Consider the following 17,897-nt stretch of genomic DNA (forward strand, 5'->3'; position numbering starts at 1 on the left):
TTGGGCTGTCTCCAGCAGGTCCGCTTCTAGCGTGTTTATGTGTTCCTGGAAGACGTCGTTCAGCCACTCAGCTCCCCTTGGCCTATCGAAATGGATTCCATCTTTCGAGGTGTCTTCAGGGAATCCCTTGTTCTCCATGCGTTCTGCAACGTCCAACAGCCTGAGAGGAAGCACACTGTTTCGGTGTATTTCTCGGATCGCCTTGTTCAGGCTCCGCACCCTCTGGTTCATCTCTAGGGAGTGTTGATCAAACATCATGTTATAGGGGACCGTGCATATCGTCAGCAGGATGGGATCCATTTGGATCCTCAGCTCCTCAAGAAGGCAACTCATCTTGTCGCACAGCCTCGTCACTTTCCTTGCTTCTCCTCTCGACACGTCGTTGGTCCCAACCATCAAGGTGACTGTGTAAACTTTGGTCATTCCTAGCATGTCCAGAGTTGCCAACATCTGTGGCGTAGCAGCTCCAGCGAAACTCAAGACTCCCGTCTGCCAATGTGACCGGATCTGGGTCAACACCCGCACCAGGCTGTCCCCTATAATCAGGTGAACCGCACCCTCTGGCACACGAGGTGGCGCTAGATACTGCACCCAGGCTGCGTCGTGGAAGCAGTCCCTCCTGGCTTGCTGTTCCGCATTCCAGTCCAGCCGACTATGCTTGTGGTAGTTCCCCTCTGTGTTCTTCTTGTAGCTCGCGATCACGACGTTTCTGACCGGCTGTTCCCTCCAAGTTGGGGGAAGCTCTGGCCTTGTCGATCTTTCACGACTCTGCTGCTGCAATTTCTCGCCCAGCTCCTTCAGGCGCGATGAGGCGCCACTCACCTGACTGCCGCTCGAGGTCGAGGTTGGTGTATATCCTGGTAACACCACATCCATCAGAGGACGTACAGGTTGGGTCTCTAGATTGCGCAAGGAGGGCGTCGCGTCATTCGGTATCCAGACCTCCAAGCCTTCACTCATGTGTTCCCTGGCCTCGCGGTCAAGGTTGAACCGTCCTCTAGCCCTGGGAGCTTCATCCACCTCCATGCGCGACTCCGGCCTCGAGCTTGTCACCACTCGTTCGTTAGACCTGGCTCCCTTTTGTGCGTCAAGCTCGCGTTGTCGCTGTTCTATCCTTTCCAACTCCGACTTTAGTTGATCACGATTCGCGACGTTCTCCCGCACCCTTAGCTCCTGCTGATGTTCAGCCCTCAGCATCTCAAGTAATTTCAACGTCTGATCTCGCTCGTCGACTGCCTGGTCTCTCTCCAGCTGAAGCTTCTCCCTGTCCAGCTTCGCCTGATCCCGATCGAGGTTCGCTTTATTCCTCTCCTTCAGCGCCTTCTCGAGCTCTTTCTTTAGAACCCCCAGATCCGGATATGCCTCTGTCGTCTGTTGCGCTCGCGACATCGACGGCACCTTACTCGAGCTCTGGCCTGTGGATCTTGCTGTTGGTCTCGTCGGTAGCGGAAACTCTCCTGCGCCGTGTTCGGTGTTGTTACTCAGGCCAGGATTTCTTGCCAAGTCAAAGCCCCTTACTCCTCCATCCGCATTCCAAGATAACCATCTGGTCTGTTCTCGATTTGATATGCCCTCGGTGGTGTAGCCGACCATCAAGACAGCCTCCGTCGCAGACTCCCTGCACTCACCCTGGTCCTCCAACTGGAGGATCGCATTCAGCATCACCGCCATTCTCTCGTCTATCTGGGTGTAGTCCAGGTCCCTCAAGCGTCTGTACAGCTCGTCAAGAGTGGGCTTCTTCAGAGCCGCGGGCACGGAGTTCCAGAATCGGTCTGCCATTTTTGCAACTTCGGGATGTATATAGGTAGATGTTAACCAGCTCAAGAATTACCTTACCAACTCAAGAATTACCTTACCAACTCAAGTATTACCCAATTCAAGAATTCTCTAGAAATGTTCTCTTGCAACTACTTGCTGTAGATTCGGATTGTCGCGTGTTCAATCAAGATTCTCTCTTTTTGTTTCTCGCTTGAGTGTAGTTGGATTTTCAACTTTGTTTTTCAAACTCGATCTGAAAACAGAAAGCTTATTAAAACTTAGCATTGTCACGTTCCTAACCTAGAGACCCCCCTTTTACCCATATGATTAAAATCCTATCATTCACATATCACTTAAAACAATTCGATTGGATTTCCCTTAAGAACATGCAATTTCATTTTATGTTTTAGCACCATCAATTCTTTCTTTTAAAATTCAATTGTCATGCCAATCATGTCTTAAGATCCCTTTACCTGCGCCGCACCCCAGTACCTAACTCAAGACTCCTCCCTCACACCCGACTCGATACCTCCATGTACCCGACTCAGGCGATGCTCAAGTAGTACTTCTTGTGAAGATGCACCATTATCTCGGTTTCTGCAAAGACCACATGTAGGATAGCATACAATTCCCTCGAGCTCAGTTTGCCCCTGTTTGGGTCGTACACCGGCATCGAGACCTCCACTATTCCTCTTTCAATCATGAAGTCACGTAGTCTTGTCAGTGCCAATATCACGTGTTCGGGATCAATTGTGTTTCTGTCGTTGACTCTCGTTACTAGGAAGCAGAGGTATTTGCCCGGGACTTGTGCCACTGACGGTGGAAGCGCTGCTATGCCTCCCAGTCCTGGCCTCTGTCTGAACAGAAACTCTACGTTCTGGTACTCTCTTTTGAAGTCAGCCTCCAATCTTGATTTGAAACTCATGTCCGCCGTGATGCAGATCGCGCTGGTCCTGTTTGACAGGATGAAGTCGCTATCCGTTATCATGATGTTCTCTGAGTATTCATTGGGTATTTCGAATTTCGTTTTGAAATTCCTTCCTATGGTAGGCTCTGGTTCTTCTTCCTCCAGTTCCAATCCGCTTGTTTCCCTCACTTCCTTGAGCTTCTTTATCATCAAATTTTCGGTGTGGGTAAGTCCTACCCCCACTCCCCGGACAAAAATATTTATCGACGTCCCCGTCGATGTAGTCGGGTCTGAATTGTCCTTGGGGATGTCCAGTGGCCTGTCTGTTGCTGTCCATCCGAAAAGAGGGTCCTCTGTCTTCATGTAATTTGCTGCTGATACATCGATTTGCTGAATGCTTTGTCCTTCGCGGCTCTCGTCTTTGACATCACGCATCCACTCTAGAATCCTCAAGTTCGAGTTCTCCCTCCTTTCTATTTCACTCTGCTCGAGATCCGTCTCCAATTCTGGCGTCGAGTAATCATCCTGCGGATAATGTCCACCATCGTCAATCACTTGCCATTCCTCTTCGGCCTCCAGTTCACCTGCGCTTAGTAGTTCATCGCCCAACTTGTCTGGCTGTATCTTATCGATCAAGAAGTCATCCCCGTACCTATTGTACCTCATACCTGTTCGTTTACGATTGCCCGTTCTGGTTTCCGGTGGTGTTGGTCGATCCGGTTCCATCCACTTCGGTACCTCGTTTTGCTCGGGATCGTTCCAGTCTTCTTCTACAAATGAACCTGCATCCGACTCCACCTCTATCTTTTCGTTGTCGTCCAAACTCAAGTTCTCATTACCATCATTTTTCTCTCTAGTGCCTTTCTCATTCACTTCGCACGCTGGTTCCACCACCAGGTACTCAAGACCTTCCATGTCTTTTGGCAGGCACCAATCCTCCGGAGACGGAATGTGAGGCTTCAGATTTTCGTAATGTGCTGCTCGCCCTGTACTCAAGCGATAGAACCTTCCTTGTTGATGTACTTCCGTAATCATGAACGGTCCTCTCCATTTCTTGAGTAGTTTCTTTGTTCCCTTGGGCGGTATGACATTTTGGAAAACCCACACGTATTGGCCCACTTCGTATGGCTTTGCTCTTAGTATCTTTTCGTCATATTTCTTGCGTTGCCTCATTTGCGCTTGCGCCGTGTTTCTCCGACATAGCTCGTTTAGCTCTTGTTGTCTTTTGATCGCTTCCTTCACGTATGCTTGAGGTGACGTCCTCTTCCCCTCGTACTCCGGGTAGAAGAATGTTAGAGGCATTGCCCTTTCCCTGCCTGTCAACATCATGAAAGGACTGATACCCGTCGTTGAGTGCTGAGTACTATTATAGGCTCCTACTACTTGTGGCAGGTATTTGTCCCAGTCCGTCATGTATCTCGAGCAGTACACCCTGAGCATGTTGACCAGTGTCCTGTTCTGTCTCTCTACCAACCCATTGGTCTGTGGATGATAGGTCGTCGAGTGTGCTTGAGCAATGTGTGATCTCTTCATCAATTCTTTTGTCAAGTCCCCCACAAAAGCCTTGCCGTTGTCTGACTGGAAAGTCATTGGACAACCATATCGCGATATCCAATGCGTTATCAGGTGATCACATGTCTCCTCTGCTGAGGCTGTCTGGCACGGAACCGCTTCCGCCAACTTGGTGAAGTGATCTATTATAACTAGTATTTGGTTATAACCCGACTCCGTCATGCAGATTTTCTGATGGTCTATCTGCACCACTTCATTGAATTCCGAACTCTCGACAGACTTGAGGGGAAATTTCATCTTCCTTGGGTCTTTTACTTGAAGGCATGCTAGGCAGGCATTCACCCACCTCTCGCAAGCTTTTCTCATTCCCGGCCAGTCAAACCTGTGAAGTATCCTTTGTTGTACTTTATCTATCCCCTGATGGCCCATCTGGTCGTGTGATCTGAAAAGCACTTCCGTTTGGTACAGTTGTGGTAGTATGATGAGGTTGTGTTTGTGTAATATTTTTTCCTCATCTCTTCTCTTGCACGCTACCACCCCTTCAGCTGTGTGATAAAGTAAATCTCTCTTTTCTTTGTAGAACTGGCTCAAGATCTTGTAGCTGTCTTCCTCAAGTTCCCCCTTCTCCTTGACTCCCGAATGGATCCATTTGGAGAGGTTACTTGTCATTTTGTCATTCCTCTGGGCCCTTATTAGGTCAGACAGCCTGTATCTCGCCTTAACGTGCTCCTTTAGCGCCATGATCTGTCCATTCATTTCACCAGGGTTGTGGATGTCATCGCTCAGCTTCACACATATCATCCTTTTCACGATTTTCATGTCGTCTTCTGGTACCAGATTCGTTCTGACGTTTGAGTTGCACGATAGTTCCCTTAGTGGTTTTCTTGAAACTGCTATTTTCTCGAGCTCTTCACCACCTCGTACCTCTTGTATTTCCAGATTGTACGTCCCTGAAGATGGATCCGTCTGTAATTCCCTGTCGTGCTGTCTTATCTTCTCTTCCGCCAGTATCATGCATAGACTGTCTTGGTCTTCGCTGCTCTCATCCGAGTCTTCATCCCATTCTTCACGCTCCCCGGACAATTTCCCTTCTCCGGTTTCGTCTTCTTCCATGAATCTGGACCACTCCCCGGACTCTTGATCTAGTCCCAGGTGTTCAACTTCTTCTCTGAATGTTACTTTTTTATCCCTGACTTTTGTCTGCTCCAGAATTTTGTCGGGGATTTTTTCAACTAGTGATCGCACAACTTCCTTGCTATCAGTGATGCTTCCTTTTGAGACGTCAGTATTGTTCACTGTTTCTTCTCTCCGAAGTATGGTTAGTTCCGGTGCCTCCTGACCTTTCCCTTGGATCACGGGCTTGTCATCTGATAGTTTCTCAAGCAACCTCATTAAGTCTTCATCTATTCGGACCGTTCCCTCCTCTACCTGGGTGAGATCATAACCTTTTGCCTTGAGTGTCTCCCTCACGATTTTGGACTTGAGCATTATTCCTATCGGAATCCCACTGCTTTTCTTCAAGATGGTCTTTTCAAGAGTTTCTTTCGGCAATTCGGGATGATCTTCAATCGGTTTGCCTGATTTGTCCAGCCATCTCGTGAGTGGAAGACTGTCGTACGTTTCTTTGTCCATGAAGGAGAAGCCATCTTTGATCTCAGGTCTGTCCGCCTCTCTTTGTTCTTGCCTCTCGTAGAACTCCGTCTTCTTACTCAAGCTGTCAGCATTTTGATGTTTATCTCGTGTTCTGTGCTCAATTATCATGTTGTATCCATCCAAGCGAACTATCCACCTCCCAATATAGCTCTGGTCCATTGAGTACGTTTTCAGCCAGCTTAGTGCTCGGTTGTCGACTCGCAGCTTGAAGGGCTCACTGCCTAGGTATGCTCTGTATTTTTCGACAAAGGTGACCACCGCGAACATCTCTGCTTTCGGTGCTCCGTACTTCATTTCTGTGTCACTTAGGACCTTGCTCCCGTATGCTATTGGTCTCAAGACTGTCTTCCCATTCCATTCTTGTTCTTGATGGAGAATCCCAGAAATAGCGACTACTGACGCGTCCGTGTCTAGCACGTACATCCCCTTCTCTGTCGGCATACCCAGTACTGGTGCCTCACATAGCTCTTTCTTTATTCTCTGGAATGACTCTTCTGCCGCGTTGTTCCACGTGAACTTCTTGCCCTTATGTCTCATTAGTTGTTGCATCGGGTATACCTTGTCCGCATAGCCCTTGATGAATTCTCTATAATAGTTGGCGAAACCCAGGAAGCTCATCAGCTGGTGCTCCGTCTTCGGTGATTTCCAGGTTAGGACTGCTTCCACGGCGTCTGGATCAGGTCTGATGCCGTGCTTATCTACCATCCTTCCCAAGTATTTAATCGAGTCCTTGAGTATCTCGCACTTTGATGGTTTACACTTCAGCCCCGATCTTTTCATGCACGCGAACACCTCGTCAAGCCTTTCGATGTGGTCTTCTAGTGTCGGCGTTGCTATTACCACGTCGTCCACGTAGCACATTACCAGGTTGCCGTACTTCTTCGTCACGCCTATCAACGCGTGTGCCATCAGCCGCTGAAACGTGGCTGTTGCATTGCAGAGTCCAAACGGCATCCGTTTCCATTGAAACAGACCCAACTCGCAGGCGAACCCTGTCTTGTCCCTGTCTTGCTTCCTTAATGGTACCTGCCAAAAGGCCGAGCCTAAATCAAGAGTCGTAAAAAATTTCGCATCACCTAACTTCGAGAGGCTCTCATCAATTCTAGGTATGGGATAGGCATCCTTCACCGTGACGGAGTTCAGGTATCGAAAGTCACAACAAAACCTTAACTGGTCGCCTTTCTTTTTGGCCATCACTACTCCACACGCCCACGGTGACTTGGATGGTTCTATCATGTCATACTCTAGTAACGTTTCGATTTCTTTTCTACACGCGTCCGATTTGTGTGGGGTCATGCGCCTCGCCCCCTCCCTGTGTGGTACCGCGTTTTCCTCAAGTTCAATTTCATGTTCAACAAAATTACAACACCCGATATCCGCCTTATGCCTTGAAAAGACCTCCTCGTTTCGCTCTAGTACGTCCTTGATAGCTTCGAGCTGTTCATCTTTCAGTTTGCCCCTTAAATGTTCAATCTCCGGCAGAACCGGTTTATCAATTTGCATTTCATCTAGTGTGGGTCGCTCTGGAAAGTTCGAACAGCTCGAAAGCCCATCGTCCGTTTCTGACTTAAGTGATTTGATAAGACCTGAAGAATCTTTTATTCTCTGCAATCGTCTCAAGATACAAATTTTGTCCCTGTGGTTGGGACAATCAACAACTTCATTTTGTTTTGAGTTTTCAATTGTTTCATATCGAGTTTTAACCGGTAAAGCATATCCCAGCTTCCTCCCTCTCTGTATCGTGATCGGTATATCAAGGGTATTCAACAAGACACTGACGCAGAGGCCGCTCTTCGTTATCGAAAATGATCTTCCTAAAACAGCAGCGCTTTGACTATTGGGATTCGGAACTATACACACTTGCTTGTTGTCACTTAGTTCATTATAATTTTTCATCCTCAAGCTTACGATTGCCGCTTCATTAGCTTTTAACCTCACTCTCCTACTCAAGAATACCGGTGCTTTGTTTTCATTCGCCATTATTAAATTTACCGGTTTGATTGCGTACCTCCTATCCGGGTTCCGTATCCTGAACATTGCATTATTTAGATCAATCGTTACGTCGAAATTCCTGATGAAGTCTCTGCCCAAAATGAATTGGTCAGATTCATCTAGGTTTTCTACCACGATGAAGCTCATCCACAGGTTACGTTCCCCCAAATTGAGGGCTATTATCGGCGTCCTGCCCAGCACCCGTAGGGCCCCTTTGTTTGCAGCTGACAGCCGTATTCTCGAGTCTATCAAGTCACCTTTGTCAAAGCCCATCTTTTCCCATGTTTCGATTGGTATGACGCTCAAGACTGCTCCCGTGTCAAGTAATCCACGCAACTGAGTCTTTTTGCCATTTATGTCTAGCACGTGCCCTGTCACGTCTGCTTCCGTCCCGATGTGCATTGCATCTTCTTCAAGCATGGCACAGTGTCCGATCGATCTTACTTTCAATTCTTCTTTCCCTACATAGATTTGTCCAATTAGGTCTTCGTCGCATGTTATCATCGTCTTGGTATAGATGTTGATTCCATCTATATTTAGCATGACCTCGTGTGGACCATAAGCTTCAGTGTACCTATTATCAACACGTACCGATTTGCTGCCCCCTCTCGTGAGTAGTGCCCTGAGCGCTCTAGAAGTCGTTTGTGGACTTATTCCACTCAAGTAGTCTGCATACACGTCAATGTGCATTATCGTCTGGTCGCTCGGCTCGCTCAAGTTTCTGGTTACCTCGTGTCCGCCCACTGTGATTATCGACATTATTCTTGCTCCGATTTTCGATATTCCAAAAGGTTTACCTGTCACCATTTTCACGGTGTTACAATTCCCGGTCTTCATTGAGCCCGTTCTAGCCTCTGGTATTGAGTTCGATCCGGTTAATGCTCCGTTAAAATTCTGTCTTTCGATCTCCAACTTTAGTCGTTGCTCTATTTCTTTCGCAGCCAGATCTTGTTTCACTTTGGCAATTGCTTCCGTCGCCGCTTTCTCATAATTTATCTCTAGAGAGCTTCCGGCCGCGGACTCTAACGCACCGCTAACATGTGTCACAGCTTTCACTGTCTTCGTCGGCAATTCGGTGTTTGGTGCCCCCAAGTTCCTAGATTCAAACTCGTTTTGCCTGTTCCGCTGATTCTGCACCGCCGCTAATGCCAACTTATGTTTGGGGTGATTCTGGTCCTTGACCGCTTCCCAGAACAAGGGACAATCCATTCTGAAGTGCCCCTCCTGGTTACAGAAGAAGCATCTGGCGCCTATCTTGATGATTAAGCCGTTATAGTACTCGTGTTCCTCCATCTGGCTCATATCCTCTTCATCCGGTGCATAACCTAGGCTCTTCATGCCTTGTTTGTACGTTGTGCAGTCAGCCACATGATGATCCGCTGACCCGCAGTTCGCGCATGATCTGCGCTTGTCCATATCATCTCTAGGTTTGTACCATGATGACCTCTGGGGTTGGCTTCCCCCTTGCGTGTTCCTGTTTTCGGAATATGAGTACTTCTTAGGTTTCATCAGCATGTATTCTCTTGATTTCTGTCTCATTTCTTCTGGGGTGGGTGCGCTGTCCTTCGACAATGTGTAGTATGTTGCTAACATTGTCCTTAAGTCATCACTTTTCACCCCATCGATGAACTTCGAGGCAATGCTAAAGTTCCGTCTATTTGTCGACTCCTCTGGGTCACTCCTCCTTCTCAAGCTCTCGAGGTCATCTAGGAACCGATCTATTGACTCGTCGTCCCTCTGCCTTCTCTTTTCAAATCGCATCATCGCTTGGTGACCCTTCATGCCTGACCCGAACCGATTCAGCAATATCTCGAAGATCTTGTCCGCGGTGTCGCGTTCTTCCTCCTTCTTTGCGACCACGCATTTTAATGCCGTTCCTTCCAAGTTGCTCAGTATGGCTGTACATGCTTGTCTTTCGTCACTCAAGTTGTCTTGTTCTAGATGTAATCTCATCACTTCCACCCAAGTGTCAATGCATCCATCGGAGTCGTCCTTGAATTCTTTTGGCTTCTTGAATGTCTTTCTTGATTTTCCCTCTCTCCTGTCGCTCGAGTCAGTGTTCCTCGTGGCGAAGGCCTCTAGAGTCCTGTTCATCATCTCCCAAGTGCTGGCCCATGTCATAGCATCTGGTCCTGTGTTGCTGTTAGCTGTTGAATCTCCCGGAGCAGCCGTTGTATTCGACGTTCCATTCTTCATTATTGTTTTCGCAGTTGTTGGTGCTATGCTTATCGCATCCCTGGTTAAGGGCAACGGTGTCGATTGCCGTTTGTTCCTTTGTGGTTCTACAAAGTCAACTCTGGTGCTTTGCGTACGATCCGCTGCCGGTCTTTCTTGTGGAGTAGAACCTCTCAAGATTGCATCCAACTTCGCCTGTATTGCACACGAACTCTCGGCTTGACTCTTGCTCATTGTGTCCATTCTCCTTTCCAGGCTCCCTAATTGGCTGTTGACATCATCATATCGGTTCTTCAACTGTTGCATGTCTGTTTTGATGTTCTTTTCTCGTTCTTCATTGGTGGCTTCTACCTTGTCTGACATCTCCTTGAGTCTCTCCTCTGTTGCCTTAGCCAGGTTAAAATAACTGTCTAGATACTCGTGCTTGTTGTATCTTATCTCCTTTTTTATCACCTCTCTGTCTTCTTCACTGTTCTTAAGTCTTTTGTCGATCTGATTTAATTTCGCCAACAAGTCGCCCAGCTCAATGGTAGTCTCTTCATGGTCAGCCGTGAGTTTCTCTTCGGCCTTAGCCTCTGCTTTAGCTTGTTCCTCATTCTGGCCGGTTTCTGTCGTTTTCGTGCTCACTGTACCAAATGTTCGTGCTCTTTCTGCTTTTGGTTCTTCAGTCACGTTTTCTTTCGTTTTTATTCCGAACATTATTCCCAATTTTTCCGTAAAAGATGTCCTCTTTACTTGAGAGTCTTCTTTCACCGTTTCTTCGGTGTTGCCTATTGCATCTTCCGCGTCATCTATCGGTGAGAACTCTATGGGTTTCTGGTTCGGTTCCTCTGCATTGGGCATTGGAGTTGACTCTGTCGCCATCTTCCTTGTTTCATCCACACTTTGATCTGGTGTCTCTAGATCAATCTCGATGGTGGGTTCTACTCGCTCCCCTTCCGTGCCCTCTTTCGCCCTGTTCTCCGCTGTACTCCTTGTGCTGACCATGTTAACTGAAAAGTTCGTCTTCGTTATCTTTGGGCCCGTTGATGTCGTTCCGCGCAGCGATGAATTATATTTCGTGTTTGATCCACTTGACCTTTTTTCGAGCACCGGTACCCTACTCCGCCTCATTATTTCTATTTACAACTGCTTTTATTTACAATTTTATTATATACACGATTCTATTCTAAGGGTAAAAAAAAATATTTTTTTTTTTTTTTTTTTTTTTTTTGGTCACAAATTCTGTACAACGTGTTAAAAACCTTATCCAATTCTCTTCCTAAAACCTCCGAAAAATTTTCCTTAATTTGGTCTTAACCCTACCTATTTCGATTTGTCTTATTCTGTCTTAAAACGCACTTGTTGTAATTTGACTTCAATTTCTATACCGTCCCAAGACTATTCGTCACTATCACAGTACTCTCCGTTAGTGTCCTAAGACCCTTGTACCAAGACCACTGTTCCAAGACTAGTGTCCCAAGATTACTGTCCTAAGACCAGTGTCCCAAGGCTAGTGTCCCAAGACTACTGTCCCAAGACCAGTGTCCCAAGGCTAGTGTCCCAAGACCAGTGTCCCAAGGGCAGTGTCCCAAGACCAGTGTCCCAAGACTACTGTCCCAAGACTAGTGTCCCAAGGCCAGTGTCCCAAGACTACTGTCCCAAGACTAGTGTCTCAAGGGTAGTGTCCCAAGACCAGTAGCCCAAGGCTGGTATCCCAAGACTAGTGTCCCAAGACCAGTGTCCCAAGGGCAGTGTCCCAAGACCAGTGTCCCAAGGCTGGTGTCCCAAGACTAGTGTCCCAAGACTAGTGTCCCAAGACCACTGTCCCAAGACTGTCCCAAGACCACTGTCCCAAGACCACTGTCCCAAGACCACTGTCCCAAGACCACTGTCCCAAGACCACTGTCCCAAGACCCTGTCCCAAGACCACTGTCCCAAGACCCTGTCCCAAGACCCTGTCCCAAGACCACTGTCCCAAGACCACTGTCCCAAGACCCTGTCCCAAGACCACTGTCCCAAGACCCTGTCCCAAGACCCTGTCCCAAGACCACTGTCCCAAGACCACTGTCCCAAGACCCTGTCCCAAGACCACTGTCCCAAGACCACTGTCCCAAGACCCTGTCCCAATACTCGTCACGGAGTGTCTTCCTCGTTGTAGGGTCTTCTTGAACCACCGTACTTTGTACCACCACTCAAGCTCTAGTAAAATTTTCCCAAAAACCCTCTCTTAAAAGCCAAATGCTGACCCCCCCTCTTCTTTTTGGTTGTTTCTATTTCAATGTAGGTGCGCAGGTATCTTGTGATCACCTGTTCGTATAAAACCAAACACAAATCCTCAATAAAATGCAACAAAAAATTTTAAGTAAGAAAAATAATAAAAACAGAAAAATGAGCCCCACCTAAAATTTAAAGGTGACCAATGTCTACCTTTCGTCTAAAAAAAATTGTCTGGTACCTAATTGCCACGCGTTTTCCTCCCCCCACTAGTGATCTTATGGGGTATCACAAAAGCTGTCTATATCCGGTCCCCCCTACCAAACCAACCAGCGTACCAGTCTTAACTCGAGTTGAATTTTGGATCTCCACCTAATATTACCAACGCGTGTTAATTTCTAATGTAACTAAGTCAACGATGTCGACTAATTAGTTACTCTAATTTCCCCCTTTTTACAATTTACAACCGCCAACCTCTAACTTAACCAGCCCCCCTTCTAACCTCCCCCCTTTCTAGCCCCCCTTCTTAAGCCTAAAAATTACTTTAAGCGCCGGGTGCTAAACTTCTCAAGAGAAAACCGTAGACCTGTTTCCAGGCCTGCTCAAGTAAAAACGTTCCTCAAAACTGGGGGATTTCGCTTATCCAATTTTACACTTATCTCCTATAATGTAATGTGGATTCTAACGATACCCGTTCTGCCCAACTCGAGAACTCGAGAATTGCCAAATCCTTCTTGGCTGCTTTCCCACTCGACTGGTCACCTGTTCCAGTCCAGTCTCCTATTGGTTCAGCCAAGTGTCCCTGAAACACTTTCCCACTCGGCTGGTCACCTCTTCCAGTCAAGTCTCTTATTGGTTCAGCTCAAGTGTCCCTGAACCACTTTCCCACTCGGCTGGTCACCTCTTCCAGTCAAGTCTCCTATTGGTCCAGCTAAGTTCCAAGCTATCTGAAAACCCTTGACAACGCCCCACTTCGGGCACTTTATTCAGTTTACTGGTTTAAATTGCTAGGTTGATCGAAACGATCGAACTTGTAAAACAGTATGGGTATACTATTTAATTAATATAAAGGTTTGATCCAACTAATCTGGTGTCAAAGTCACTGTCTTTTTTCGTTTTATGGTTTTTGTTCCTTTTTCTAATCTTTTTTGGTTTTTGTTTTGCTTTTTGTCTTTTTGCTCGTGTTTTTGTCCCCCTAGTTGCCCCCCTTTACTCGGTTAGCTAAGCCTCGTTCGGAGAGCGTACCAGGAAATTTTCTCGAGTTTTCTTAAAAAGCTATCACGGTACAACCGGAAGGTTTGCACGTTCCTGTCGAACCGTACCGCCGGTACTCTAGAATGGGCATTCAGCCCGAAGCTGTCTCAAGTGGGTTCGACTCCGTAGTCTTGATGTCGTAAACACCCAGGAGCGCCATAAAAACACTATGTAACATTCGTCTACTACAGTCACACATGAGGCTTAAGAAAAATAGGCCCTATAACCACTGGCTCAAGGGTCAGGGACACTATCTCTTGTGTTTTCCCACCTCAAGAACGGTCGGAGCCAGTTCGGTTCGCTTGTGACATGAGACTACGACCCGTTACAGCTTAAAGGCTACTACTAAAATATCCCCCCACTCTAGAATTAAGAACGTCCCCATACTTAGGTCTCTAGATACCCAAAATACATGAACGCCGTTAAAAACCGGGTTGGAACAATCCGTTAGGTTACTTTTTATTAGACAGTGTGACTTTGATCCATTTCAGATGGATCAACCTAAAACTCGCCTTACCTCAACATAACAATCATAAAACACACTCTAGAAATTTAAATTAAGGACTCACATGTTGATGCGCTCAAGCACAGGAAGTAATTAAATGGGTGAGCAACTCTAGAATTAACTAAGGTAACTAGATAAGTTCAATGTTTATCAGTTTGAATGGTAAGGGTAAGTTTGAACTCAAGAACGAAGTTTTATGTGGACCATTGGGACACTCAAGCTGTCCACCCTTCCGTCGAAGGTTCACTCTGGTCCAGTTCGAATAATTGCTCTCTCGGGAATACTCTGTCTTCTATTTCAGATAGGACAGCTCTACTCTTGTTCACTATGATGGAAATTGCGAATAGCAATTTCCCACTCGTTTTTTTCTGACAACTTTCCCGCAATTGTTCTAAAATTGTTCTCTTTTCCTTTTTTGATTTTCAGTTCTCGCGAGAAAATCGTGCATGACATGTTCCATTCGAAAATTTAAAAATTTAAATTTCACTCCAAAATCAAGTGTTTTCTGCTCTTCTCAAGGTCAAACTTCCAAATATGACCGACTGGCACATATAAATTATATATATAAAAATAATAATTTTTCAGCTGAGATACTTATAAGCCTGTATTGGCCAATAAATTGTTCCCAAGGAGTTAGAAGTTCGAACATGATTGGATACGTTTCTGCCGATTGATAATTTGTTGTAGCCCGAAGATTAGGTATAGAAGAACAATTGGAGATATTCGTTTGAAAATATGTCCAAACAGTGTCGGCATTCAACCTATATTTGATATGAAACAGCAAGAAAGATTTACATAACTATCATTTGGGCTAAATTGAATTGATTTTATACAGTTTGGCCAAATGAAAACCGCTAATTATTTCGATTTTTAACTAAATGAAAATGGTGAAGTAGGAATACAACGTTAGCTACGAAGGAAAACCCACAAGAGCCCTTGGTTGCTTTCAGTTTCTCTCCTTTTCAAGAAATAACAATATGAAAATGCTTAACAGTTCACGTTATGTTAAATTTAAAAGGCATATTGTTAAGGATTAATTATAATAACTAAAACCATTTTTTAGCCTAATTGTTGTGATAAACTTATTAAATAGTTTCAGAGGCAGTAAATGATCATGACTGATACCCAACCTGACAATATCCCTAATGCTGATGCTGATTCAAACAACATATTGCAAATGCATACTGAAGCTGAAACCAATACCGAAGATATTCCCGCACTAAGGTACCAAGGTATGACGCCCATCCCAAAGTCATGCAGTAAACGGGGATGTGCGGTGCTGAGCCCCATAGAACAGGAGACAACTGCTGATAACAACCTAGTGCAATTAATCCAAACTACCATCAAAACATCAATCAACGAAATTATCCCAATAATGTTTGGAAACCTGAAAAATGAGATGAAAGAGCTGATGAAGACTATGGTCACGGATGCTACGGAAGACATGAAGAAACAAATTCTCTCCGAAGTTAAAGCTCAATTATTTGCGCAAGAAGCACGCTGCTACCTCAAAAGTCTGTCAGAAGCTGAGATGGTGGAAAGCTACACTCGAAGAGAAAATATCCGGATTATCGGTGTAGCGAGCGATACCGGAACGCGAGAATCCAATGAAGAGACAGCAAACAAAGTGATAAAAATTGCAAATGAAATCGGTTCAAGCGTCAACAAGCAAGACATATCTGTTGCTCATCGCCTGCCGGGTCGGGGCACCACAAAGCCAATAATTGTTCGTTTTTGTCGCAGAACAGCTAAAATAGATATATTGAAGAAGAAACGCCAGCTAAATGAGACTGAGGGCATGAAAGAGGTGCATGAAAGAGGTGAAAATATTCGAAGATCTTACCAAGGCGAGACTCAACTTTCTAAAATTGATGAAAACAGATGAGCTCATCGCTTCCGCTTGGTCCAGAGAGGGCAATATATTCTTCCAGTACAGAAATGACAACTATACAAATAAAATTACTGGGCTCTATGAGGGTGGTCACACACTTGGTTACTATTATAATGATGTTATAAATTGCTTCACTGGTGTTTTCAACCAACCGGAGGCCCCCTCCGGAACCTAAATTTTCTGTGCTACATATAAATGTTCGCTCTTTGAAAGGTCATCTTAACGAATTGGAAGCACTAGTATATAGTCTTGAGTCTCCTCCCCCCATTCTATGCCTATCAGAAACGTGGCTAACAGAAAATGATGATAATAAATGATGCTATCTCATTGATGGTTACAATAAGTTTGCAACATGCAACCGTAAAACTCGCGGAGGCGGAGTAATGATACAAATACGCAAAGATTTCAAGCTTATAAAACAAATCAGCACAACCCTCGAGGAATGCATTCTAGTGGTTATTGAAAAAGATAACTACCAATTCAAAGTAGCAGTAATCTACAACCCACCTAGAATTAACAAACTACGGTTCATAGATACATTCGAGAATTTTTTAGAAGAAAACTATTCGCCATCAACTCCTTTTATAATATGTGGCGACATTAACATTGACATATCAAAGATTAATCAACTATCGAACAATTACATGAACTGTATTTTTGCTAATGGATTCGAACTAGGTGATACAAAAGCAACAAGAGTTACTCAAACATCAAACACTTGTCTAGATCATTTCATTTATCAAAACCTGAATGAAGCCTATCAACACACTTTAGAATACCAAAATTTCTCTGATCATTTTCCTGTCCTCTTGCAATGGACTCCACCTAGTTTAAAAAATGAAAAAACTCAGACTTTTCGTGACCTTAATTTTGTCAAAGATAAAGATAAATCCAATAAGTACATAAACTCATTGCAAATTGAACTGAATGAAAAAGAGTTAGAAATCTGCAATATTGCAGATCCATCAGCAGCATTTAACATTTTTTCTGCGGTTTTTAATAAAGCTACCACAAATTTTGCACCCATGCGTGAAAACACAATTACTGATTTAAAAAAACCGAAATGGTTCAACAACAAGTTGAAAAATTTAAGAACCAAAAGAAACAGAGCACATCGTTCATGGAAATGTCAACCAAATAATTCCAATTTATTGGAAAATTTTAAGAACTTAAGATTTAAGCTAGAAAAAGAAATTAAAGGGGCAAAACGGAAGTTTTACCGTAACAAATTCTCTGCTTGTATTGGGGACTCAAGACAAACATATAAATTACTCAATGATTTAAGTGGTAAAAATATATATGATGCAAACGTACCAATACTAGAGTCATGTCAGCAGCACTCTGTAACTCCATAAACTTTTGATGTTGCTGAACGATTTAATGTTTTTTTCTCCGAAATTGGCACTCAACTTAAAAAAGACATGGACTGTCTACCATTACCACCTCTTAAACAAGTGGGACACTCAATGTTTCTTTATCAGGTTACTGAACTTGAAGTAGAACAAATAATTAACAAACTTGATAATAAATCGTCGTCGGGTGATGACAATATTAATAACATTTTAGTTAAATTGTCGGTATCTGCTACCGTTCCGTATTTAACCCTGTTAATAAATAAATCCTTCAGCCAAGGCATTTTTCCTGATAAATTAAAAAGAGCAAAAGTCATACCCATGCATAAAAGTGGTTCCAGAGTTGATGAGAATAATTACCGACCAATATCGCTTTTAATTGTCTGGAGTAAAATATTTGAAAGAGCCATGTACACTCGTATTTACAATTATCTTGAAAAATTCTCACTTATTTATAGTAGACAATTTGGGTTTCGGTCAAAGCATAGTACAATAGACGCGCTCGTTGATTTTACTGAAAAAATGCGGTCATGTGGTAATCAAAATGTTGTTACTTTCTTTTTTGATTTGAAAAAAAGCATTTGATACAATTGAACATTCTCTTTTATTACAGAAGTTAGAGTCCTATGGAATCAGAGGAATTACTTATGATTGGTTTGAATCGTATTTAAAGAACAGAAAACAACGTGTAGAAATAAATGG

The 17,897-nt window shown here is 44.6% G+C and overlaps 2 protein-coding genes across 2 annotated transcripts in view; both read left to right on the forward strand.

Moving 5' to 3' along the window:
• Window positions 1-17,897, forward strand: part of LOC134855318 (testis-expressed protein 9-like) — a 33,136-nt gene that overhangs the window by 12,106 nt on the left and 3,133 nt on the right. The window lies entirely within an intron of this gene.
• The window catches only part of LOC134855316 (X-ray radiation resistance-associated protein 1-like), a 38,748-nt gene continuing 35,873 nt past the window's right edge, over window positions 15,023-17,897 (forward strand). Inside the window, exon 1 of the mRNA XM_063871812.1 lies at window positions 15,023-15,043. The gene's annotated coding sequence lies outside the window, so the exon portion shown is untranslated. The remainder of the gene's footprint in view (window positions 15,044-17,897) is intronic.

This window comes from Symsagittifera roscoffensis, chromosome 10, assembly GCF_963678635.1.
Source record: "Symsagittifera roscoffensis chromosome 10, txSymRosc1.1, whole genome shotgun sequence".
NCBI classification, from domain to species: Eukaryota; Metazoa; Xenacoelomorpha; order Acoela; family Convolutidae; genus Symsagittifera; species Symsagittifera roscoffensis.